The following is a 26815-nucleotide window of genomic DNA, read 5'->3' as shown; positions in this document are numbered from 1 at the left end:
ACTTATTCCACCTCAACACACGCCAATGCACATCACATTCAGGTGAAACATTGTGTGTGTGTGTGTGTGCGCGCGCGCATGTGATGTTTTGGAAGTGAATAACTGGTAAGAATTTATTATAAGGAAATACAAATTCCTTTCCTTCACGTTTTAAAGATGTGACTATCAAAATGGGTAGGAAGTGACACAATTTAGGCCAAGGGATGTAAATAGCATCTTTCTAGAAATTACATGGCAAGGAGGAATAAGCCACAGAGCTGGATCCTAAAACTTCTGAGTCTGCTTCGGTTGCATAGAAGGTAAATACACCTCTTCCCTAATGAAAGTTAGCTTTCATTCACAAATTTAACTGGTCTGAAGGTCTTCCTGCAACACTTCATTTTGTATATAGAAACTCATAAATATGTGTAAAATATATATAAATAGCAGTACAATAAAAACTGTATCACTGCCTTCTACTAGGAGGAATTAGACCTACCCACATGCACACAGTTACATATGGACTCAGCTCTGCCACTACCGTTAGTGTGAACTTTTCCATAGTCATAATATTTAGGAAAGTAACAGCCTTAAACTGACCAAGTGGACAGAGGTAGAGATAGATAGACGGGTACATACAGAAATACATACTCACAAAAGCACACACACATTTCTGCAAGGCTGTGTACCTCTGCATACTCAGAAAGTTTCCTGTGCTTTCTCTCAGTCTGAATACTCAGTAAAAATACCAGGATCCACCAAAAAAATTAAATAATATATGACCTACTGTTTCTATATCACTATGAAGTTTAATCCTGAATGTGGTTTTTCATCATGTCAAAAATATAGCTTCTGATTAACTTTCCTTCATATACATCACATCACAATGAAGTACTTCTCACTTGCACTTATGTTTCTCTATCCTAGCTCATCAGAGCATTTGGCTATCATTTGGCTGGATACATCTCCAGCCTTGCCAATTAATTGACGAAGAACCATTAGGAGACAAATATATCCTCTGCATTTAAACCGCTTGAATGAAAGGTTATTGAAGTAATAGCTAGCAACATAAAAGCCATTAATAAAATATGGGGTGGGGAGAGCAAATTACGAATTTCTGTTTCCAGTCCCCAAAATAAATTTGCTATTCAAGGTGGATTTAGCACTCGTGGTGACATAGATGAATGATGCTGATTAAAAAGGAGTGAAGAAAAGATTACCGCTTTAGCATGGCAACCGCTGGCATCATTATCAGTCTCATCTAAATAAAAAGTGTTAAATTTTTCAGTGGCTTCATAGCCTTGCTGTGAAATTGCAGGTGCCACTGTGCACTGGTAGTTGAGCACAAGATAAGGCAAAAATGGAGATAAAGTAGGTTATAGCAAGAACAAAAGTACTCAAAGAATGAGAATAGATGATAGTTCTGTGGCTTTAAATTAGGATCTTCATGGTCTTGCTCTGTGAATGCAATATTTGCATTGGTTCTGCCAATTATGAAATGTCCTTTACAACAGGAAAAGATACAATCACTTTGAAGGAGCCAATAACTGGCTAATGAGCAGAAACGTAAATTATCGAGAGTGCTTAATATTATCATCACTACCCAAAGACATGAGGAAGAAGCTTCCTAGAGAAGGAAGGAAGAGGACACAGAGCCCAGAAGCACCGTTTCTCTCTGCCACAGATTTGCAGGGAGAGCGTAGCTGTGCCTCTTTCCTTCTCTGCACTTTTCTTTCCTCTCCCACTCTTTCTGTCTTCTTGTCAATTTAAAATTTAAAGTCTTTGCAGCAAGACTGGCTCTCACTATGTGGTTCGTACAGTCCCTACACAATGAGGCACCAATGTAATGCAAATCACAGCATTAAATATTCATACAAAAGCTTCATAGTGTGACTGCATGAAATCAGAACAATCAGAGAACAGGCATAAGCTAAGAGCCTAGGTAAGATAAAGCACCGAGATTTCTATTACAATTGCAGCCTCATTAGAGGAAGTGTGCTGACATAAGCTGTGTTTTCACTGTCGTAAGCCCAATTTCATAACCATGTATTAGAGTTATGAGTTCTCCTAGCAAGCTGTAATGTTTTCACTTTTGACTGTGCAATCAAATATTGTTAGCTTAAGACATTTAAACTTTATAAATGGTTCTGTAATGCGTAGTCTTTTCAGCTATAAAGTTGTTCTTTAAAAAATAATCTGAGGCATTGGTCTCCAGAGTCAATGTCACCTAACAGCAAATAAATTTCGGCAATAAATTAGAAGTTAACTACATAACTGTGAGCAATTCCTTCAACTAAGAATTACTCATACATTTTCTCTCCATCTAATAAAAACATCACTAAAATGTTATGCAGCATTCCTGTTTCTATCTGATGCTGTGTTTCAGAAATGGTAAAGGATCTGCCCAATAATGAATTATTTGTGATGGTTTGCCAACACTTTGCGCTGAGAATTTTAGTTGGGATGTCTAGATTGATGCAGCCTGTTTAAGCAAACTTGCCTTACTGCATAATCCAGATAAGGAGAAAAAAACGTACATGTGAAAGGCTTAGTAACCCTAAAACACACAGTAAAATCAAATCCACACTCAACAAAAAGCTTTCTTCTGGCCTTTTATTGAATGATTGAACCGGTCTCTGGATATGTTATCTCTCTGTTTAGACTGTAATCCGTTCAAGGTAGCTTTTATCTCCTGTTCATCATGAAACATACTTTTCTTGTAAATTATAGCTATGAAAGTGCATTCTTACCAGATACTTCCCTACTGAAACTGCTGCTTTCAGAAGGAGAAAACAAGCCTGGTGTCCATCATAAGGAATCTCTCCATGGCAAAATCTATATAAATAGATTTTTATCGCAGTGAACATCAATTGATATCTCAGAGACTTGTCTTGGGGTTAATATTTTTCACTTTAGTACTTTAGATCGTAGGACTTCAGAATGGCCTTTAAAGGCAGACTTTGGACAACGTTGCCACAAATAACCAGTGACGTTCACACCGGAGGAAATGCTGTGGCCTGAAAGACAGGTGGGCATCACTGTCCTTTCTGTGCTGGATACAAGTATTACAGATTTCACCTGAAGGTTGATGCCATCTGACACGTACAGATGAGCATCATTTTAAGAGACAACAATTGGTGTTGTGTCTTAACCATTCTTTCCTTTTCACAGTGTTTGACAGGAAAACAATCTCACAGGTGCCTCATTGCCTGCAGAACCTCATGGTGTGACAACAGGACAGGGACTTGGAAAGCACAGCAAATAGAGCTAAAAAAACACCCAAACCCCCATATTTTTGTTATAATTAAGCACTGAATTTTACGGTGTTCTGAAATCTTATTGTCCACTGCAGGCATAAAAATTAACTGATAAACAGACATATTCTCAGAGCTCAACCCTGAGAGATCTTCAGAAATCTTTACATCTCTCACCTCAGCCTAGAACAGTTGAAAAAGGCCCTGGTACATACTTGCCCTCTTATGGCTTCTGCAGAGCCGCCTGTGTGCTCGGTTATTAACAACGAAAGCAGTACTTTCTGTTTCGGTGGCACTTGCAGCAATACCAGAATGTACAGAAAAACTTTTCTTATTTTGTTTCTTTAAGAGATTCATATTTACTTATTAGATGAAGATACACCTTATTGGTGGCAGCATGTAATGATCGTTATTACAACCGTGATTTTAATTCCCAGATATTTGTATTATAATAATAGCAGAGTAGTCTGACCACTGACCAAAAGTCCATGATGCTGAGAGCTTTACCAGCTCCAAAGCACCAGGTATTTCCTGCCAAAACCCCAGATCCATATGCAATCTAATTTTCCCCAAGCTATGAACATACGGACTCACCTCTGCAGGAGAGGAAAAGCAAGGCTGGATTAGGGAGATCAGTATGTTCCAGATTTGCTTTTGGGCTCCGTATTGATACAACACGTGGGAGCACTTCTGCTTTCCCTCCCTCCCTTCAGGCACCCTACTATCCACAGAAAGAAAATATGGGCACACAAGACGTGCAGCGTGGTCGGCAAAACCCTGCTCCGGAGCAGGCAAGTCTTGACGCACTCTCAGGTAAGCGCTGGCTAGCGCCCTGAGCCTGCGAGCTAGAACCATGCCTAGAACCATGTGTAGAACCATGCCTAGAACCATGCCTAGAACCATGCCTAGAACCATGCCTAGAACCATGACTAAAATCATGCATAGAACCATGCATTGCTGGCGTGCAGAGCTAGGGCAGGTTTGTATTGCTATCTTTAGGACTTTGAACTGACTGCCCAAAAAAAAAAAAAAAGAGAGAGAGAGAAAAACAAAAAAAGAAACCCTTTTTTTTTTTGTACGACCAGCAACTGTTGTTGCTACTGCTGGCTTCTAATTCAATAGCAACATGGGCATATTTCTTAAAAAGGAGAGGTTGTTTTTTTTTCCCTTGAGAACTTCATGTTCTGAGTGAGTTTATTCATGAACTGCGGAAACATCATTAACATTCACTCTGAGCAAAAGAACAGCTTTTACTGCATCCACATTCATGGGGGTTTTCACTTGGTTCCATATGTTGCCCATCACGCTGAACACTCATTCCCCCGGACTGTTTGCTCCCAGTAAACAGAGAGCACGTTCTGGTAAGTACAACAATGTATCTTGAGAACGCAAACAGTTTTTAGCTGCAAGAGAAACACAACACAAATGTTTTGAGTGGTGAAATGGAGACAGAGGACATTTCAACTAGCTTCAAAGGAGTTCCTGTAAAACGAGTGCTGACCTAGGAGGACTTACAGTAGCCTTTAATTACTCATGTAGGGAAGTGTTTGTGGCATAACGCAGCCTTGTAAATTCCGCATGTGGCTTTTTTAGCTCACACTGCGTAACTTTCCCCTCTGATTCAAGAGTGAATTTCCCAGCTGAAATGCCAAAACAAACAAACAAACAAACAAAAGCCAAGCTTTTTTCCCACACAAAACTGTACTTTGGAGATATGTTTGAGGACTACCACTACACTTAATGCTTTTGATAACTCTTATGCAAGACATATTTCTTTCCGTTGTATTTGCACGATAAGAATGCATTGAGCACACAGCAAAAGAATTTAGACATTATTGGAACTATTATATTTATTAATAGTGATTTCCACCAATCCGTTTCACTACTTGCCCTCAGCTTTTTTATACTGATCCAGCAGTCAAAACACAATAGTAGATTTAAGGGAAATTATCTTCCGAATCTGAGCTGTGAGGATCGCTTGAGTTCCATCTTCCTCTTATTTGTCAGTCTTACCACTTGGCAATTCATGTCGCCCAAAGACAGCTGTGTGATTTCCCAGGTATTCCTTGCTCTGATGGAAAAGATACATTTTTTTGTCTCTTCTCCTCATGTTCTAGAAAGCATGCAAGATTAATCTTTAGAGCATTTCTAGCTTTACAGCAACTGTAAATGATGTCAGTAGACAAAGGTGGGAATTGAAGGAAAACCTGCAAGGTGTTCAAATACGTCAATTCTGTTTCTAACTACAATATTACCCAGATGCTTCTATTCCATTCACTCACATTCGCTATGAAAAATCATGCCAAAAATAGACCCATAAAACGAAGCCACCTACAAATAACCCTCAGATAAATAACCAGAGACCAGATTTTAAAAAATATTTAGCTTTCTAATGATTCTGACCGATGGACCAGCATAAGCCTTCAAAGTTCTTCACATCCCATCCTCTGCTTGAATTTAGTGGAATAGCTTTCCAAATCTGGCTTAATCATCACATGAAGGTCACCATAAGGTCTGTAAGTGGTAGATAAGATATAAGAATGATGCCTGTAAGATCCCTGAATGAAGTAAACTAAGGTTTTTTTCTGAACGTCTAAAGTAAGAGTAGTTCTTAAACGTTCTTCTCGTAAATAAATAATAAATCCTACATAGGTTATCATTTTTGATTGGGAAGGGAGGATTTAAAAAAAAAAACACCTTACACTATGGTGTCTTATCTATTATTTTGAGGCAAACCAGATGCAGCAGTGAAAGGGGGCAAAGGAAGACACCTGAAAGTACAAAGAGCCTGATAAGTACCTGCAAATTCAGTGGACGGTAGCCAAGCTGAAGCCAAGGTATCGTAGCAGTTGATGATTAATACCACTAAAGTAGCTGAGATAGCCATGGACATTTTCTATTTTTCATAGCTTTATATTCTCTTTCTATTTCCCACGGAAAATCATCTACGTGGGAACCAGCTGACCAGGCGCCTCTCGGCTTTCCCTGTAGGAGGTCAAACGCTGAACGCAATGTGGCTCCCCACTACCAGCAGCTTGCGCACCGAAAGCCAGTTTGCCAAAAGAAAATCTCATCATATTCTGATTTCACTTGGGTCCCAATCATACGCTTGATTGCAGCATCCCATCTATAACATCACTCATTTCTCCAGAGCTATGAAGGCTGTGCTGTGTAAAGCTGTGCTAATTTTTTTTTTTTGATAGCTAACTGACAGCTTACATTGCACACTGCCATGTAACGATAGCTCTCCCAAAGAGAGCATTGGCTTCCCAATCAGTTCTTTCTCAAGCATGAAGATCACTCATCTTAGCCAAAATATTTGTCACTTGTATGCTTTCATAGCTCCTGAAGGTCCCAGCCACCTCCAAGGCCACTTCAGGATAGGCCTACACAAAATATATTTTTAGAAGCATGTTTTAGTCACAGAGATGTCAATTTAAAGAAAAAGAAGAAACAGAAATATGGAGGAAATCAGAGCACTGAGTGGAAAGATCATTTGCAGAGCTGAGAGGAGGACTATATCTTCCCAGTTTGAGTGCTTTGCCTTGCTCTCTGAGTCATGCACTTTACCATTCAAAAAATCTCCAGCAGTTTAAAGTAAGGGCAGTAAGCCTGGTGCATGGGAAGACGACTGCGTGGCTGGCTGTACAGGTGGGAAGTGGGGTAGACCGCTTTGGCACGTGTGCAGCTTGAGCAGCTGATATCTGTCATGCACCGTCTGGCACAGGCAAAGTTGGTAGCCTGCCCCCTTCAACAGTCTGCTGGCCTTGGCAGCAAGTTTCCCTGTCTCTGCCGAAAGCCAGCCTGCACAGCTCAGCTATCATAGAGACGGGCAGTAGTACAAAATCCAAAGGAGATGGACGGTTATGTTCTCATTTAGATTTGTTGTTGCTTGCCTATGTATCAAGCTCCCTGATAGATTTGGTCTTGAGTTATTGTTGCAAGCCCTCTGGATGACATTTCTGTCTCTTTTGTAACTCTGTTTAATACCAACTCACTCGATATGTTTTTTATATCTATAAGAATAAAATGAAATGTTACAAATTTACCTAACAGATGATAACCCTGCTCAGCCATTCCTCCTGATGTAAAGAAATTGCTCATAATTGTAATGACCGGCATAAAAGGCCTTCCTCAGTGCAGATGGTTCGGTGTATATACAAAAGCACTTGATTTGCTTACTTTTACAGAGGAAAAATACGAAGCTGATAGAAATGATACAGTTGAAATGTTCACAGACTGTTGGAAGATGTAGACCAGCTTCACTGACATTCCTGCAGGCTGTGTGCAGTTGTCAGCAGTCATAACGAGACCAGATTTAGCCCTTTAGCTACTTCTCCATCCTGTGACCTGAAGAATATCCACTTACTCACAGAGGCAGATTATGGCCGCTTTATCTCCCTGGCCTTTTAACAACTCTGTCCCGGGTTATACCACTGATATTAGCGTTTTTATATCCCAGTAGTACTGTAATCCCAGATTTACATCCTAGCATGGTCTGCATACTCAAAATGCACTCCTGAAAATCTAACTAGAGAGCTCCAATAAAACCAAGTCTTCTCTTTTCTTATACCTTAAAACTTAGTCTTTAAAAATAGTCCCAAAAGTTCCCCCCGCTTTCTTCACAGCAAGCTTAGCAGCATGAAAACTATGGTCGTTTCAAGCCTACCAGCTCCTGTCAGCTCCACTTTCCCTTCCCAGATGGTATGACAGGTCTATAAGTAATGCCTTCAGCAGTACTGCTCTGAGGAGAATAGACATGTGTCCATTACCTGGGCAGATGCTAGCACAGGCTCAGCCATTTCGTGGAGTCCCACAAACCAAGTAGCTGGAACCAGTGCCCTATAGCCAGCTTGCATTTCCTCCTCCGTGTCTTTCTACCACAGTCAGGGCTGTTGCACAGCTCCGGGTGGGGACTTGGCCTACCTATTTGGCACAATCATAGTGACTTCAGGTGGCTATTCCTGCTCCATTGTGCGCTGGCTCATTGGGTTGGACTTACGTCTTCCGAGAAACCATTTTCTTACTTCCATAGTTCTTCAAATTTCCCCTTTTCTACCTCCTGTTGGGTGACAAGCCGCTATTGTAGACGAGGCATATAACCTTACCTTACATTTCAGCACATATATTACAATACAATTGTGCTAGAGTCATAGGTGCTGTAGGCACAAGCTTTGGAGAACAGGATCAAAAGAGTTATAAGCAATGAAGGCCTCATACTTGCAGCATACTAAATCAAATTATCAGAAATGGAAGGACAGGGAAACATCAGGAGAGAGAAATGTGAAGAATGAGATATAAGCTGTGATATTCCAGTATCAAGACTAGGAAAATAACCTCATTCACTAATAACAACTTTATATGGTGTTCTGATTTTGATGAGCACACGCTCACACGGAGATTCCTATTTACAGATGCCTTAAGACTTTTTCAAAACTCAATCCCTGAAAAGCAAAATTTTTTCTCCTAATAGACTATCCAACCTACCAGTAATTTCTAAGGAGGAATTTGGATCATTTGCACCTTGAACCTTTGTTTTCCTCCCTCCTGTTTTCTATCAATAGATTATGTATTTTTATCATGTACAGACCCCCTTATGTCTTATATTGGATTATTTTAGGCCTTCTTTTTGTTCTGTACATTTACAATTTCAAGTAAAGTTCTGTTTGACCTTTTATCTGACAGCCTGGCTTTCTTTACAATGATTTGTATGAATTATTTTCTTTCCCAGTTCGTACCTGGGGTCAGCTATGATGATAAACACTTGTACTGTGGCACAACCAGTAGACCTTATCTACCTGGTGCTAGACCAGCAGTGCCCAAACTCCTTGCCATGGCATACTACTTATCCTAATTCCCTGCCGTGATGAGTCATTTGACCACTTGCATGTAGGCTGAGCAGTTGGTCTCCAAACACACAATAAATCCTTTACCTCCCCAAGACCTTTGGCTCTACATGCACCAAACCGCAGATCTGCCCATTTCTGATGGACTCTCGCAATAAAGTCAGTGGCTGCCCACAAGCCAGATGAACCTTCATTGTGGCTCAGAGACCAACCACAGGTCATAGATTAGACATTCCTTCAGCAGCCTGAACGTGTAACAGGTGCATGTTACTTGTATGAGCAAGGGCAAATCCTATACATGAGATGACAGGAGTATGTAGATGTAAGACTTAAGGGGTTATAATAAAATTAGATTACTCAGCAAGATAAACAGGAAATTCAATACACAGCCAGATCCCATGGAGCACAGATTTCATTGCAGTACTGCTAGTATTGTGGAGGGTAGGTGGATATACTCTGCTTTCCTACTAGACAACACTATGGAGTGTCAGCACGGAGACTAATTTTCTCTGCCCCTCCCCAGGCAAATCCACCATTGCCCTATCGGTTAATAAAGCACAACCACCTACAGAAAGCTACAGCAGCCAGAGCAAAGACGGCTTACAGTGCCTACAGCACTGATTTCTATGACAAGAGCAAAAATAATGTGTGATGTGAGCACAACTCATTGCCCTCGACATTCATCATCATCATCATAATTCAGAGTGGGAGTGCAGTTCTCCACTACAGTTGTTTTCCGGAAACAGTACGGCTTCCCAAATTGCTTAGTTTTGGGTCAAAGGCAATAGATAAGCATTGCCAAGTTATCCACAGATTAACTTAGCTCTGATCTGGCCTCCTTCTCAGCCCAAAATATAGCCAATCTTTATCTATAAAGAACTACACTGAACTATAAACTCATCTGAAGGACTCTGAAATGCTAAGACATATAATTTTATTTTGATTTAATTTCAGTAACTATGATGAATTGTTTAACTATATAGTAACTGATATTCTGAATAGGCAGCAGTTATCAACAGAAGAGTTCGGAGGCTGAAATTAAAATAGCTGTTTCTTTCTTTTAAGGTAATGTTGAAGAATAGCACTAAAAACATTGATTTGCTGAATAACTTTCTGCTAATCATGAGATTCTCCATGTATATGAAGGAAACTTTATTCCCCTATACTTTTTCCTCTCTCTATATTTTTAAAGAGTTCTGTAGCAGGAATACTTAGCACTGAAAAATAATCGCATTCTGAAGCTATATTCTGCCATTTTATTGTCACTGAAAAGTATTCTGTTCTTTGAGTATTCTCACTGAAACTGTTGGGACCACTCCTGAAGCAAACAGCTTCTGGGTAAAGAATATCGTACAGAGGCTTGTTAAAATGGAAAGAAAATATGGATATCATTTTTATGACTTCCTGTTGTTTGAGTTTTATTATTATATTCTTAACATAACATTTGCACAAAGTGATTAGGTTTTAAGGCATCTATGGAGACCATCAAAATGACAAACGCTAACAAAAGTTAAGGAAGGGGTTATTAAAAGATGAGAATATTGAAATTCATATCGATTAACAGGCTAATCAGAGCAGAGAATACATGGATCATTACAGATTTCAATTCAAATTCCGAGGTTGAGATGCTTAATTTTTTTTTAATAGGCTCAAAGCAATAATATATCTTTAATCAAAGAAGCTCGATATTGCATATTATGTTGTAATAACATTCGGCTTTAAAAATTCACTTCCAAATAAATTAACAAACTGCAGACGTATTAAAACAAGTTTAGGAAGATGTCCTTTAGAGACTCCCTTTATTTCCTAGTTCTGCAACCAAAAGCCTTTGGAAATGAATAGATACACTTCACAAAGAGCTACAGCATATCATTCACACGGCATTCACATGGCAGAGCACTACAATAAAATTGAGATCCTGATATATAATACTAGAGATTTAAATTTCTCTCTAAAACAATGGCAAATAGTACTTTACATATGCTCATAAGATCAGATAGATCCTTTCAGTTTTGGAAAATCATGATTATAATCTCTTTTTGAACAGAGGGTACTAATATTATGGAAATAAAATGATAATGACAGTTGCTTCGTTATTATTTGTCATCGTAGAGACAATGGATAACACTTCTGAAAGTATCTACAAGGTCTAGGAGAATAAGTCCTGCAGATCATATGCCTGGTGTCTCAGCATTCAGTTCTGTCCCGGTGGTAGGCGGTCTCAAGTCCTCTTTATGAATGTGGGATCAAAATCCTAAAATGGTCAACTGTAAATGTGTGTTTATCTGTCTTGGCGTGGCTACACCAGAGTCTTACTGTGTGACTCTGAATTAACCTTTTCAGACAAAATGAAGCACACAGCCAGTCACTCCATCAAAACACAGAAAGAAAAAAAGATGTCATTTAAATAGCAAGATTTTCCAGAATTTACTGGGCAAACCTCACACTCCTGGATCTTTCCAAGCCAAGAATCAAGGTGGAGAGTGAAGTAGCTTAACTGACCTCCACAAAACTCTTTTCAGAGCAAAAATGAACTCTTCAGCCAGCTAAAATGGGAATTTAATCAAGTGCAATCTCTAAGCGTCATTTACAGTAATACCCTGGCTCCTGGCTATCTTTTTTAACACTAGCTCCTGAAGAGTTATTTTTCGTAAGAACACTGTGAAACAAAAAATTTTGTTCTTTGATTTATAACAACATGCAAGAAGCCGACATTTTCAGTGAACTCCGGAACCTCTTCAATTTTTATAAAGACAACATTAGGACTCTCCATGACTTCTTAGAAAAAGCAGAAAGAATAATTACAATTGACAAAAAAAAAACCTCAATATCTAAATATAGAGTATCACACTGTTATCTCACTCATATACTTTATTTCTCACCTGTTAAATTATACTGCCTGGGAACAGAGCCAAGGAACAACTGCTGGCATTGTCACTCTTTGTAAGGAACAACACTGCAGATATTACTTAGAGAACACTGGGCCTCCTTTTTTCAGTTTGAAATGGAAAAAAAATCTTACAAGCTGTTAAAGAGAAGACACAAATTAACTGTGAACTTAATTCACTGTTTTGTTCTTTGGGAATGGCCAAATCTAATAACCGTGAAGAATTGTTCTGGATGTTCAATATCTTGCTCAAGAAAATACCTTTCAAATAGATTATATCTGGAGGTTCTCCACACAAGCAAGTGTTAAGCACACATCCTGAGGAGGTAAAGTTTGTGTCAGGCAAAAAGGGAAAAACTAAACATTTTCTGACACAGAGTTCATTCTCCAAACATGGTGCAAGGATCGAAGTTAACTATAATGTTTCTGAACACAGCATATGTGAAAGTAGAACAAAAGGGGTCTGATTTTGCGTGTGATGCATCCATTTATGTTCCTGTAGTGACAGAGAAGGGAGTTTAAATGACTGTCCTGCTCTACCCAGGCTAAAGTAGCTGTCTGGACAGCAGGGTAGACTGTGCTGGCTTTACAAAGAGTGACTTTTTTCCAACACGTGCTGGCTATCATGCATCGCAATAGCTCATCTTACTGAAGCGAGTAAAAAATATCAGGATGAAATTTCCATTGTTTCTGAGCTCAACATTTTATGAGATATGAGGTGGCACAGAGTTTTCAAATGTACTTATTATAATGCCTACAATTCTTCAAGTTTTTCTAATAAATGTTAGGAAATAAACTGACACAAGACTGAAAGATTTGAAAATGAAGTTAATTTTGTTCCTTTTAAAATGAGAATCTACTTTATCGTATTATGTGCCAAAACGTTCACATTGAAGTTTCTGTGTACAGTATGCTTGGGTTATACGTTTCCAGGAAGGCTGAGGCAGATCAGATTCTCAGCTCTCAATGTGAACTGAGCACCTCACTTAATCCAAAGGACGCTCCGAATTAACTCAGGGCCTTACACTGCTTTGAACTTTTTGTAGTGAATGAATTTACCACACTGTGATAATCAATATGCAAATCCTGCATCTAACCCTCCAGTATGAAAATGTATCTAACCTCACTGACGAAAATGTATTAATAAGTCGTACAGCATTTTTGTATGAAATACTTAGTGCACAACCTAGTATAACAGTGTTGGGTGTAAAATCAGAGAAAACAAATAATAAACTTTTTAAAAGATTTACTTTAATATATACATCCCCAATCTGCATTATAATATAATATTAACATTCTGCTGTCATAATTATATTTGGGTTGTCTTTCAGATTTCCCAAGCTGCTTATGTAAGTCTTTCAGTTGTGTAAAGATGGAAAAGCTTGCAATTTCTGGAACGTCTGATGCATTTCTTAGCTCTGCAAATAAAACTGCTTTTGCATACAGTCCCACTGTGGATGACATTGTTTCACTTTTTAAACACAGTCCTAAATATCCACATGTAAATGGCCCTGCTTTTAGGAAGTTAGACGCTCAGATGTTCTGCAAAGACTATTTATCAAAGAGAAGCACTCCAGAAGATTGTAAACAAGCTTCAGACATAACGTAAATGTATTGCTGTTGCAAATACCTTGTCTTTGGTGAATTCTTGGCTCCATTAAAGACACTGGGAATTTTGCCACTGACCTGTCTGGGGCCAGTATTTGCCCTATTTCTTCTGTTTTAATGCAACACTATCTGGAACTTTAGTACTTCTCTGGATGAAAAAAAAGATCTTATGATTAAGGCACAGAGCCCCACTTCAAATATCTCATGCAAGCAACAGCTCTGCATCTTCAGTATCATACTGGAGTAACTGTGAAGGCCAAACATCAGTTTGCAGATCAAAAAGTTCGCTTCATGCAGCATCCCCAGCTGAGGGGGAATGCGAAGGACTTGGCTCCCTCTGCTTTCACAGCATCACAATTTGCAGAAAAACTGAGGTTGGTAGGGACCTCCCGAGACCGTCTAGTCTAAGCTCCCTGCTCAAAGCAGCATCACCTAAAACAGGTTCACGCCAGGGCCATGTACAGTTGGTTTTTGACTATCTCCAAGGACGGAGATCCCACAGGCTCTCTGGACAACCTATTCCAGGGCCTGGCCATCCTCACAGTAAAAAAGTCTTTTCTTGTGTTTAAATTTAATTGTCTGTATTTCAGTTTGTGCCCATTGCCTCTTGCTCTGTCGCTGGACATACTGACATCTTCTTTACTCCCTCCATCAGATATTTATACACGTTGATAAGATCCCCCTGAGCCTTCTCTTCTCCAGGCCAAACAGTCCCAGCTCTCTCAGCCTCTCTTCATATGGCAGATGCTCCAAGCCCTTAATCATCTTCATGGCTTTCAGTCAAGCAGTGGAACTGCTTGTCCGGAGAGTCTGTGTAGTCTCCATCCTGAAGGTTTTCAAAACCCAAATGAACAACCTGGTCTGATCTAATAGCTGACTGTGCTTTGAGCAGCAGGTTAACCTCAGAGGTTCCTTCCAACTTGAATTATCCTATGTTCCTGTTAGAAAACCACCAGTTAGTTTAGTTTGTGAGCTGTGTTGTGAACATAGCCTCAAGTTATCAGTCGTGAAAGCAAGGTGTATTACTCTTGTTCTGGCTGGATGATATCATTTGCATATCTTATCAATATGGTTATTCTTCAAGTATGCACGAAATCAGTGAATATAATCCCTCAGGAGATTCTCCCCTCTTGTGAACTGCACAGATGTGTTTATCTGTCAGGGACAATTTTAACATACTCCCTTCCTAGAGCCTGTAAGGTCTTGATTCGCACAAGCAGTTAAGCATGTGTTTATTAGAGCTTTATGCTGAAAGATTATCACATTCTACGGAGGCATTTGGAGATGCTGAAATTCTATCCAGATTCAAAAACAACATCAGCATTTCAAAATTTGTCTAGGAAAGAGAAATCTATGGAGTCCCTATCTAATCTATGCAACCATTCAGCAGCAAAGCAAGGAAGTCCTAAAATCACAAGTTTAATAGGCAGTGGAGCTACAGAGTGCGTCCCTTTGGAGGGCTGCCCTTTGATCAGGACTCAGAATGCCCCTTGTCTGCAGCTCTGTGATGGTCCAACTTCCATTTCATGAATTTTAGGCAGAGAGTTCTATTGCATGGTTTGTTTATTCCAAATAGAATAAATTACTTGAAAGTCACAAAAAGAAATAAATTTCCCCAAAGAGGTTTGTTTAAATTAAAACATTTCCTAGAGAACAGACCTTTAGATTGGAAAATAAGATAGCATACAGGCATAAAGATGACATTTCAGTTTAATTAGGAAGATCACTGTACAAATACTTGTTGTTAATATCAAAACAAGTCAGATTCCAAACTGCTGCTAATAATGAAATTAAAATAAGGAGCACAGATGAGGCACTGAGTTAAAACTTGGACTACTCTTTGCTAGTTCTGATAGCCAAAATTCCTCCCTGTACAGAAGATCAATACATTTTTCTTATATCACCGTGCACGACCTGAGCCCTTGTTTCATGTAGTGGGCAGGATCCTGGTATTAAAATTCAGAAATATGAGCTCTTGAACAGGTATTACTAAGATGTTAGAATCCTGTGCTGGTGCTTTACTTTTCTACATGGTAAAATGATAGTCTCACTCTCATAAATTATTCTATGACCTATATATGACAAGCTTAAAAAAAAAAGATATCATAAATGGAAAGTAAAAAGTGAATAGGTCCAGTGCTGGACTCATGCACAGGGAAGATTTTCATTCACTTAGAACAATTTAATTTACATTTACTTCAGCAAGGAACTGCTTGTGTCGTATTAACAAGCTGAAAATGAACTATATAGATGTATTCAGCAAAATTATACTGCATCACATTAAAAGGAATTAGAACTCATTGAACAGGATTCAATTAACAAGCAAACTGTCTCAGCAAATAGCGCAGTGGAATCTATCCAGCTCATTGTTCGTTGATTTCTGGAACGAGATATGTAGAGGGTCAGGGTGTAAGTGAAAAGCCCCAGAGGACAGTGGTCATCAAGCACTTACTCTGGAATTCCAGGTCACCCTTCTAACCACGGATTAAGTATGAAAATTCAACATTTAAAAGCTAATCATGTAGCCTATTCTCCCCATAAAGATCATGGCTAGTGAGAGAGCCCCTCTGAATGGTGCCTCCTCCCTCTTCGCTTGAATATCAACCTTAAAATGGTACGATGTGCTTTGGTTTCCCTGGTGGTGAGGAGAGCAGCTGGGACTGGCAGGAAAATGAATCTTATCTCACGCATCAGTATGCTGGCCAGTAGAGCTGAGTCACCACGGGGAGGGAAACATTGTGTGCTTGACTTATAATGGATCAAAAATGCACACAGAGGAGACCATGCAGTAGGTCATGACTTCTATCCCTCAGTTTGCTCAAGTCAGTGTTCACGGTGCTTTGTTTCTGATTTGCAATCTAAAACTGAGCTCTGCGTAAGAATTCGAACCAAAACCCAGCAGCAGCAGCACCAGAGACAGATACATGAAACAGGAATTCTCCAAGAGCGTTAGTAGTTTTTGTACACTAATTGATTAAAAGACTACTTCAACTCAAGTGTAATGCACAGATGGCCTCTGGAATACGATACAGATCTATTTTTTAAAATTTCCCCTAACTGGTCATTTCTGGTGGCTCTCAGTTATAGATGGGCTTTCTGGACTGACCAAAACTCCTGTGCAGTCTGATTATTATGTTTAACTCTGAAAATCATTATAGTGCCTACAACAATTTCATATGAAACATATTCTTCATCAGGCATCTTCAGATACCGTTCAGGACTGATTTCCTTTGCATTCAGAAATGTAATCAAGAGGAAGCTGGAATGTTAGTTGAGACAGATTTGTGAGAAAGTGTCCAAACTGCACTGTGCAATAAGAAATGAAGAAGCAGAGCTTCTTTAGGTATCATTTCAAAGTGATTTCCTGATGTAAGAGGTATCCATTTAAAGAATAATTCCCAGCCTTACAACAACCCTCAGAAAAGACAAACTGCAAAGAAATCCCTGTGTTTTGATGACTCTTCTTGTCTGGCTGCTAATACTGTTTTGATTTACCTTATAAAGGTAAGTACTAAGATATGGCTCCATCTTTCTACACATACATGTAAGTTCTTAAAAGGCACATCCTTCTTGGAAGTGTTTACCGCCCTCTAACATAACATAAACATAACATGCTGCATTTTTATTGATAGAGTATAAGCAGTATAGTCACAATGGGTGACGCTTACTGCTAACAATCTACAGTTTATCATGGACAGTATGATAGTCTGCTACTGAGGCTTATCTTGAATATACACTCTAATTCTTCTACTTGCCTGCACTAGGGCACTTTCTCACCATTTTAGCTGAGTCAATAGGCTGAAGAAGGGGGCAGGGACTAAGTTACAGACTGTATGGCAATGTGCTTGACGTGTTTGGATCACCACCCTCATCAACTGCCAAGTGGTCCATCCTTCTGACCTCTGCGGGAATCATGTTAATTGGAAAGAGGGAGCGAAGGCGTCATACACGTAAACCCTGTGCAGATTTGCCACCTACATCATTTTTATGCCAAATGACCACAGGCTCCCAAAGAGCCTTCTGAGACCTAGTCACGTGAAAGTATAGCAGATGGATGAATGAGGAATTTTCTAATGATTGGTTTACTATCCAAAAATACCATTTTTGGAGATAGTCACAGCCTGCAGGTTTGAGCTAATTTAACTAGTTAATTTCCACTGGAAATTAACCTATGCTGCATAGAAAGACTGATCTCTGACTTACCTTCTCTATCCCACTAACTGAAGAAAGTTAATTGGGAAGCTAGCTAGTTATCTTACATGCCTAGAGTTAAATGATTTCAATGTTCCCTTTCTCTAAATTGGAATGTTTCATGTTGATTTCAGTGAGATTTCACTTTTAGAAAGGAAAAGAACATTTTGACCTCCAGTGACATTTTGTTTCCATATTTAACTTTTGTACTATACGTGAAGCAAGTGAAGAAACTTTTTACAAATGGAATGCTTTATGTTTTGTTAGCAAAACAAAACCTTTTAGTTTTCTTTATATGAAATGTTTCGGTTGAAACTCAGGACGGTTTTAAAAAAAGATTTTATGAGTATTATTTTAACAAGCACATTGTTTTCATTCCATTTTGCAATGGAAGGACATATATCAGCGTCACATAGTTACTCACAAAATAGAAAAGCCTAATCCTACACAAATTCACTCAGCAGTCATTCACCTCCAGACCAGAAATAACTGCTTTAGTGTAAGCCAAGTTCCTGGGACTGTGCAGTGGAAACTCGATGAAATGCATTGGCTTGAGATAGATACAGAGGAGGTCAGATTAGATGATGAAATGACCGCTTCTGGCCCTAAACTCCAGGAAATTGTGCAGCCTGTTTGGGGACTGAGGCATTGCAGTTTCCATAGCCTGAATGAGGGAGCTTGTGAAGTCTCAAGCCACATGAGTAAAGCCCAGCAGCTAATTAGATTTTCAATATGCTCACCCTTTGTTCTAGGTCAAAACAAGGAAGGGAGGGGGAAAGGAAAGACTCAAGGCATATTTTCAGGTTTATAGGGTAGCTATTTCTTGGATTTACGTGCTGCCTCCAAGCTACTGGTGCAAATCTGTCCCTGATCCTGAAGTATCAATGAATATCTGATTCAGTTGCTGAAATAATTTCAGAAATATCTGCGTAGAACATCAACAGTTTGAATTTTCACTCTCAAGCAGCATTGCAGCCACCAGTGACAATGCCGCTCAGCTCCCAGAGCAATTCGTCCAGCCCGCAGCCCACATCAGCTGCCTTCTTTTTGAATACCTTTTCATACATACCTGGGAGGAGGCTGCAGATCAGATTATTTGGTCCGTCTTAAGCCTTGTCCTTATCACCCTCTTTCCTGAGAGCTCTGCACAGCCTTCTGCGCTGCATGACCGTCCATCCCAAGTGTCTTTTAGCATGTGTCTGTGAGTTCAGCACATCATGACTGGATGTCCATGCAGGCACATGTCAGAAGTGCTCGTGGGAACAAAGATTGTCTACATATCCTCTCACAGGACCGGACTCATGCCCATCTTCTGATGGAAGAGACCAGAGTTTTTGGTTATGTGATAGACATAAAGGAGGATGTAGGAATTTGGTCAAGGTGCCTAAGGTATAGTCATATGATAAGAAGTGCCTGCCTTGAATTCCAGGCATGTGCTGGGTACAGCCTCATGCTATATTCCACTCAAATGGTATTAATGCAGTTTATATTTGGCACCCTCTTGCCAGAGCATTTCGCACTACAATGCTAAGGTAATTTTGTCGTGCAGAGCACACACGGACAAACGTTTTCACAAACTGAATCAATATGAAACATAAGTTGCAGGGGTATATATGTTCAGGTTTGATGTCTAGAAAAGTCATGGAAACCAATGAAAAGACCTGCCACCTGGTTTCATTCAGGAAGAAGGAGTCACAGGATGCAGGGATCAAGGACTTCTTCCTGAATGAAACCAGGTGGCAAACGTTCATGTAGCCTTTCTTGATCATTATGTCGGGACGCTGGAGGAGCCTAAGGGAGCCCTGGGACTTGCAAGTGGACAACAGAGGCTGCTGATCTGTAGGAAGAGGAAGGAGTATCCAGCAATTAGTGAGGTGGTTAATCAGGATACCATAAGTCTGGGTATTTGAACGATTAGATCCCAAATAATGGGATGCATTAACCCTGCTTCTGATCTTGTCATTGCAAGCCCCTTACTCAGTATTCAGATATTTAGCTGAAATTATGGGGGATTCCATGATGCGGCTATGGCCTGTTTTTTGTAGTGTAATGCCCTCTCTTCCTTCTTCTTTAGTTGCCTGTGAAAGAAAAAGATTTAGGATCTTATTCCCCTCCATCTTTTGGCATTGCTAGATAAAGATTCTCCTACTTTCAAAGTCTTAGGTGACACTGGCAACTGAAAGACCTGAATGCACTTTCAGCACAGAGAGAACATAAATGATTTTCTATTTCAACAACACCAGGGAACAGAACAGGGTCAGGTACTGTCATCAATTCATTTTATTTTTTTTTTTATTTATTTTTAAACTAATTCACAGAAAGCCATAAAATACTTTTGGAAGAGGAAGCCAAATTCAGCTCTGCCTCCACCACAATTCACTGGAGTTGCATGTACCGGAAATAAGGTGGAAGATAACTACCTCACTCAAAACCAAGACTTCTGCCCCCAAGCTCTACAGACACGATTCGTCTCCCTCCCTGGGAATGAACAAGAGCTAGACCCAGTTCACATTCATGAGCACGCCTGACATATGACTCAACAGGCACTCATGACGTGTTTAAGTCATGTGCTGAAGGATACTTTGGATGGATGAATGAATCTGTGGTCTCACAGCAAGAGCCCTTTGGAAAATGGAGAGAAACTGCCTCTGCCAAGGCATGTTTCATCTCATCTATTTTAGACATCTACCTTAGAAAGAGAGGAATCACACCCTGGAGGTTCCTGTTCATCTTCTTTTATTATAGAGGTACTGAAGACTGGCAATTTCTTACATAGGCATCTCCACTGGAGAGGTCTAAATCTGAACATAGGAATTTCTCCCTCACCTTCTCCCCACTTCCCTCTCCCACAAATATATGGTACATCTCAACTTACATGTTACATCTCTGTAAAGACAAAGGGCTCACTCTTTTCATTCTTTTCACTCCTTTCTTTTTTCTTTTTTTTTTTTTTGCACACTAATCTCCTAACCTGCCCCTCAAAAGTTGAAGAATAAAAGATGATGCATCGTCTTTTGTTTGTTTTATTATAATGAAAAAACAAGCAGTTTGTTCCCAAGGTGTGATTTACACTGAAAAGCGTGCAGCATTTTCCTTCCTTTATTGGGTGTGCCAACATTTTAGGAATAAATCTAGCAAATGTGCAAAGTCTAATATCTGTGTTTGCAAGTTTAGTGCCTTTATATAGACAAGTTAACTCAGTTTGCATCAGCCAATTTATTTCTTGGCACCTTCTCAGTTTTGAGGTAGAAAGAATGTTGTTTCTAAAACCGTCTACTCTTATACATCTTCGCATGCCTTAATTCCTCACTCCTTCTCTTTCCGTAGCCAGTAATTGTTTTTAAGTTGCAGGGGTTTTTGTTGTTGGTTTGCTTTTTTTTTTTAATGGTGCTGAACAAGTGGAAATTGTCACAGACAACAGAGCTCAGTCATTAACAAAGTTAAACAACAATCAAGGCACTTTTTTTTTTTAATCTCAAACTTCTGTTTTTACATCAGAACTAATTATTTCAGTTTAGATCCTGGCACATTCACCTTTAGAATGGAAGGGAAGTTTCAGTGAAAAACTTGCACCTTTATAAAGCAACTTGGCCTTAAGTCATCTCTCCCTAAAACATCAGAAGATCAATACTGCACAGAGCCCCAGTGTACTGGATTATTGTGAACATCCTGCTGGCTAGAATTCAGCTTTCCATTTAATTGTGCTGTTATTTAAAATTCTGCTGCACCGGCAGAAGAGCAAGAGAAACCTGATAGGCATTTTGTAAGGTTATGAACAATGAAAACTCTAGATAAATGTCAGAGAAAAGATAGTAGGCCATAAATCATCAGCTGATGGTATCAGGTGAAATAGCCTGTTCTCTCCCCTCATCTCCCCAGGGCAAGCAACCCTAAATATGCTAAATGCTGAATTTATCAGTGACGCAACATTGCCACTGACACTCAGATATGAGACCATTTTGGCAATGATGGAGAATTTTTTTCTTCTTACAATTCTTTTGATTTTTCTGGGGATGAGATGTCTTAGGTGACAGATAAAAATAGGGCAGAGTGGTGGTGAAACTTAAAAATCCAGCCTAACAATTGATTGCCTCATATCTACCTTCAAAAAAGTTGTGAAACTGATCTACTTATAGGACAAGAGTAGGATCATTTGTTCCCGGTGTCTCTTTGATAATCACGGATGCTAATGGTATCTCTGGAACGTTGTCTTGTCAAATTACTGCACCCGAAGTATTCAGACTGCTCTGATACTGTCTCTCTGCACCTAGATAGGCCTCGACATACGCAAAGCAGTGAGAGAGGAAAGCCAGAGCAGCCTGGAACCAAAGGAAGAATCATTAACAAATGTTTCCAAACTAAAACAATTTTCCTTTTGTCTCCACATTTTCCACTCCATTTCATTCCACAATGACAGGGGTGAATGTTATCCTCTGGATTTGGTAGCAACATCCCATAAAATGCAACACTCAAAGAAAAAAAAGTATTCTATTTTTACTTGAAAACTGGAGTCAGATTTTTCAGAAGGAAGCTAAAGTATGCCTGCCAAATAACGAATCCTTGAAGGCACACACACAGCCACAGCCGTGCAGAATATACACATGAAGCGCTGCCAAAGCTTATGGTTTGAGCAACTGGCCTACTCCTCTTCCCCTTTCTTCCTCCTCCCGGACTGGAAATGCAGCTCTAGGGCTTCTTTCCCACCCTGTGACCTCTCCGTGCCAGATTCAACCATATGTGATGGGAGGGAGCGGGGCAGGGCGTTCAAAACAGGACGATTGCCACCAGCTACTGTTTCTGGTGACCACGCTCTGCCCATGCTGGGGAGCAGAAGCCTCCCAGAGGAGAGCCCCGTCCCCAAAGGAGACCTTTCAGAAGCGTCGCTTCTCAGCAGCCCACTACCTCTGCAGTTAAACAGCTTAGGCATTTAGCCAAATGTGAAGCTCTTCACATGCTGAAGGTCAAGAAAGACCACACAGTTGGGAGCATCACCTTCCTGTTTGTACACTGTGGATGTTTCAGCGTGCCCAAGGATTATGTTCCTGTTTGCACCCATCTATTATGAGGGGAAAAAATGGCTCCCTATTGTTGAAACTGAGAGATCTATGTGAAAATAATTGCTCTTCTGCAGTTCTCACAAGCAGAGCCATGCTGCATGTTTGGGGTGGGAAGTGTGACTCAGAAAGCTCCTTCAGGGAGCACAGAGCAGCTTGCACCCTGGCAGTAGATGTAATGCACTTTGAAATAGCACGGCATGCACACATGCACATACTCCACTGCATAGGCATCATCAGCTAGCTGCAAAAGCCAGACCAAATAGCTGGAGGTATTAGCAATATTACCCTCCTCTAGCTCTGGGACAATGGTGACCCGCAGGGCTGAAACTCTGGGTATCGTTATTCAGAAGAGGCTGCCCTGTGGACTGCAACAGGGTCAATCCCTATACTACTTGAAACGTTGACTGTTTGAGACTTTCATTTTAGTAGGGTTTGAACAGCATCCAACAAAGTTAAAACACAGATGGGATGAAGTGAACTTGGATTAAAATTTGGATTTCACACTGCACATATGCATACACAGCACAGTGGGTCCTCTGATCTGAGAGATGGGTTTGAGCCACTCTTGAGACAGAGATCAGCCATGAGGCTGGGTCCCTAAGTCCTCCCATGTCACTGTGAACTGGAACCACAGATCTTTTAGGGGCTGGAAGGGGAAGGAAAACTCTTTTCCGCTCCAAAAAAAGTTTTAAGCAGTCCACAGAAAAACCCTCTTGTTTCCCATCTGTCTCCTCATTACCTATGACAAATTAAAAGTAACACCTTCTCTGAGCTCCAGGTTTCCTCCACTGATTTTCTGTGAGGCTGTCTTCTGTGTATGAGCAGCTTCATAACCAAACAGACAAGGACTGAGCCGTTATTTCTAACTGCTGTTCTTAGCAGCTCTCAGAGGCTCGCTGCTTCTTTCCCTCCCCCCAAAAAGGGAAACGTCTAAATGTGCAGGGACTCCTTGAATTTTTCAGCAGCTTAAGTTTCTCCTTTACTCCTTTGCACTCGCATACTTGCAAAGTGGCCTGGGAAATCCCATGAAGTCTCTGACCTGCACTTGCACTACATACCTCCTGAGCTTCACTCGGACTTTGAAGGAGATTCTCAGACTGGGAGAAGAGTTTGTTCTCTCTTATTTATTTATATTAGCTGCCAGGTTACATCAGTTGAAATTGTAGTTGCCTGATTCCCAGATAAGGCCATGGGGGGTTGCAGGCATTTGCTTTCCTAAAGAAAAGGCGAAGTGCTCCTGCACCTGATGTTGTATTCCAGGGAATTAGGTCATTTGGGATCTCAGTTGAATTGTCCTCTGGGATCTGGGTAACTTTGGAACAGAAAGCTCTGTTCTGCTCTGCCTTGTATCTTGTCTGTGCCACGACAAAGTGTTTGCAAAAGGGCTCTAAATCAGACCAGCAGGGTTAGGGGCACTTGTCTTGCACAGATGTAAATGAAGCTGTGAGATAAACGGGACCTAAAGCAGGACGAGATTTGCACCTTTGTTTCATCACCTGTAAAGTTTCGTGCAATTTAGTTTTCTTTGCATTGCTGAAGTGAACTTTAAATCACCAAAAGAAGAGAAAGCAAGATATTCATATGAAACATCCATTCTTCATATATGATATAAAATTATAGTCCTGGCAATTGTCACTGAGAATCCTAGAATACTTTACGTAAGAATGCAGGCTCCATCTTGGTGTTTGATCATATTCCTACTTAACCAGTTGCATTCTATATTTGAAACATCCTTCTTTGTTTTAAATAGTATTGTCAAATATTTAAGAAGCTTCCCCCAGAGACAGATGCATTTCAGTGGTAGATAAAGAGACTATATGTGCTGTTTAAATATCCCTGTTAGCATGCTGGGATCACTTGAGATGGAGAGTACTGGATATCATAAGAGAGTTCCATTTATGGTATGTCTGATAGTTAAGACTTTCTTTTTCTTCACGTTTATATTTCTTAAAATGTGCATTTTGTTTCTGGGCCCAGAAACGGAAATTTTGTGTTACTTGAGATATGACTTCTGTTACTCTTATTGCCTGGGGAAAACAAAAAAGAAAGAAAAAAAAAGACTTTTGAATTTCTAATGCCAAAATAAATGTGTTACCTTTTATCTTTAACCTCCTTCAGAAGCAAGGCATAATAATTGCATGCAAACAGCATTGATTGAACAAGAACTGTTCATACAGAAAAAAAAAATTCCAACCCAAAAAAACACAAAAGAAATGTGAGTAGGTATATGCTATAATTTCCTTTCACAAAGGGCATAAATATACCCTGTATGTCAAGTTAATTATGGCTGTATGTTGGGATTTCTTCTTCAGTGATTGGCTCTCACCGGGATTGAGCCTGGGACTACCACTGTGAAAATCAATCTGAGAAATCTACTAATATCTGCAAACACACCAGAGACATGGCAAGAAATGCCGTTAGGAAAGAAACGTACTACTCCCCCAAACTAAACAGGAGAACGCATTTCCCACCCCAGCTAAACACAGAAACTTCTTAACTCTGTCACTGCCCCAGTTAAAAGCAAATAAAAGGGCTGCAATAGCCATTGTAGTCTTTCAGCTTCAAGTATGTACTCAAAAAAGTTCTACTTGTGAGGTTAATGTCTAATGAATATTGCAGAAGAACTTTTTGGTCCTTGCTGCATCAAAGACTGGCTGCACAATGCGGCAAACACAGAAAGGAACTATAAGTGGACCTTTTCTCTTCATGCTGGAAAAAAGGTTAAGTGAGAAAATGCTTCAAAGACTGAGTTTGATTCCCAAACACTTTTATTTATTTATTTATCAACCCTATTTAAATAATAATAAGAAAAAAACTAATATTCTGTTTTCTGGGTGTGTGGAAAGTGATATAAGGGAGAGCAAAAAATTGAAAAGGCAGTATGCAAACAGGCAACAAGGGAATTCGTGTACCGAAAGGAAGTATCAGAGCAACAGATAATGCACAGTTCAGCCCAAAGCCGTAAAATAGAGTGTTGCTAAAGGCAGAAGGTGCCAAAAAAAAGAGAAATTCTGGGTTCTACTTGCTATAGAAAAGATATGGATTCCTCCATGAAGGAGATGCGAACAGTTATAGGACGTGGGGAAGTTCATGCTGAAAGAGCAAGCAGATGGGGTATGTAACATACCACCAGCATTTCCCTTTGTTGGCTTTGGTTTGAATCTTCAGTTTAGAACTGTATTCAAACACATGAGCAGCCTCATCGTCTTCAAGTGCTCATGGTTAGATAGGTGCCTAAGTACCATGATGAATCAAAGATTTCAGCCGTCCCTCTCATGCCACCCTTCAGTATGTTCCCCTTGTTATTAATCCGGGTTAGTCCCTGCTGCTGCCTTTGAGCGTACATTCCCCACATAACTACTCTCCGTGCAAGGAATTCCACTTAAATACCTCTAGGGTCTGTCTGCAACTTAAGTGTACACCCCTGCTGTTCTCCTGCTATTCTCATATTTGACATAAGCTAATAACAGCTTTGTAACATTTATCTTTCTGCTCCCCTTAGATTTTTGTTTACCTTAATGAGGTCTTCTACTCAGCTCCTACTTTCTGAAGAATCCACCGTACTTTCTCCTTCCTATGAGAAAACCAGAGAGTTTTCAATCTGCATTTTCACTTGGCTTACCTTCTGTCAGATCGTCCCATTTCTGCAGTTCATTTATACAATACGCCTTTGGAACAGCTCTTGGCCTCACTCAGTCCTCACGCTGAGGCTGAAAACTTTCTTCCATGTTGTTTGCAATGCTTTCGCTTTAAGTAGCCGCATCCCCAGTGCTGTGTTCGTAACTGTAAAGACAGAATGGACCATTTATAATTAAACTTTTATGAAATAAAACCTTAAAAATTGGCATGTCATCCCACAGACATTAAGGCGTTGAGCATCGCAGACTGAAAGCTGAGCACTGATTAGTTCAGACTAGAAATGAAATACTTAGTTTCATTGATGAGGGTAGTTACTCGCTGAGAAAATTTACAAGCGCTATACTGAGTTTTTCC

Source organism: Struthio camelus, chromosome 1 (genome assembly GCF_040807025.1).
Source record: "Struthio camelus isolate bStrCam1 chromosome 1, bStrCam1.hap1, whole genome shotgun sequence".
In the NCBI taxonomy this organism is placed as follows: Eukaryota; Metazoa; Chordata; class Aves; order Struthioniformes; family Struthionidae; genus Struthio; species Struthio camelus.
The sequence above is the reverse complement of the archived record's forward strand: the minus strand, read 5'-3'. Positions refer to the sequence as shown.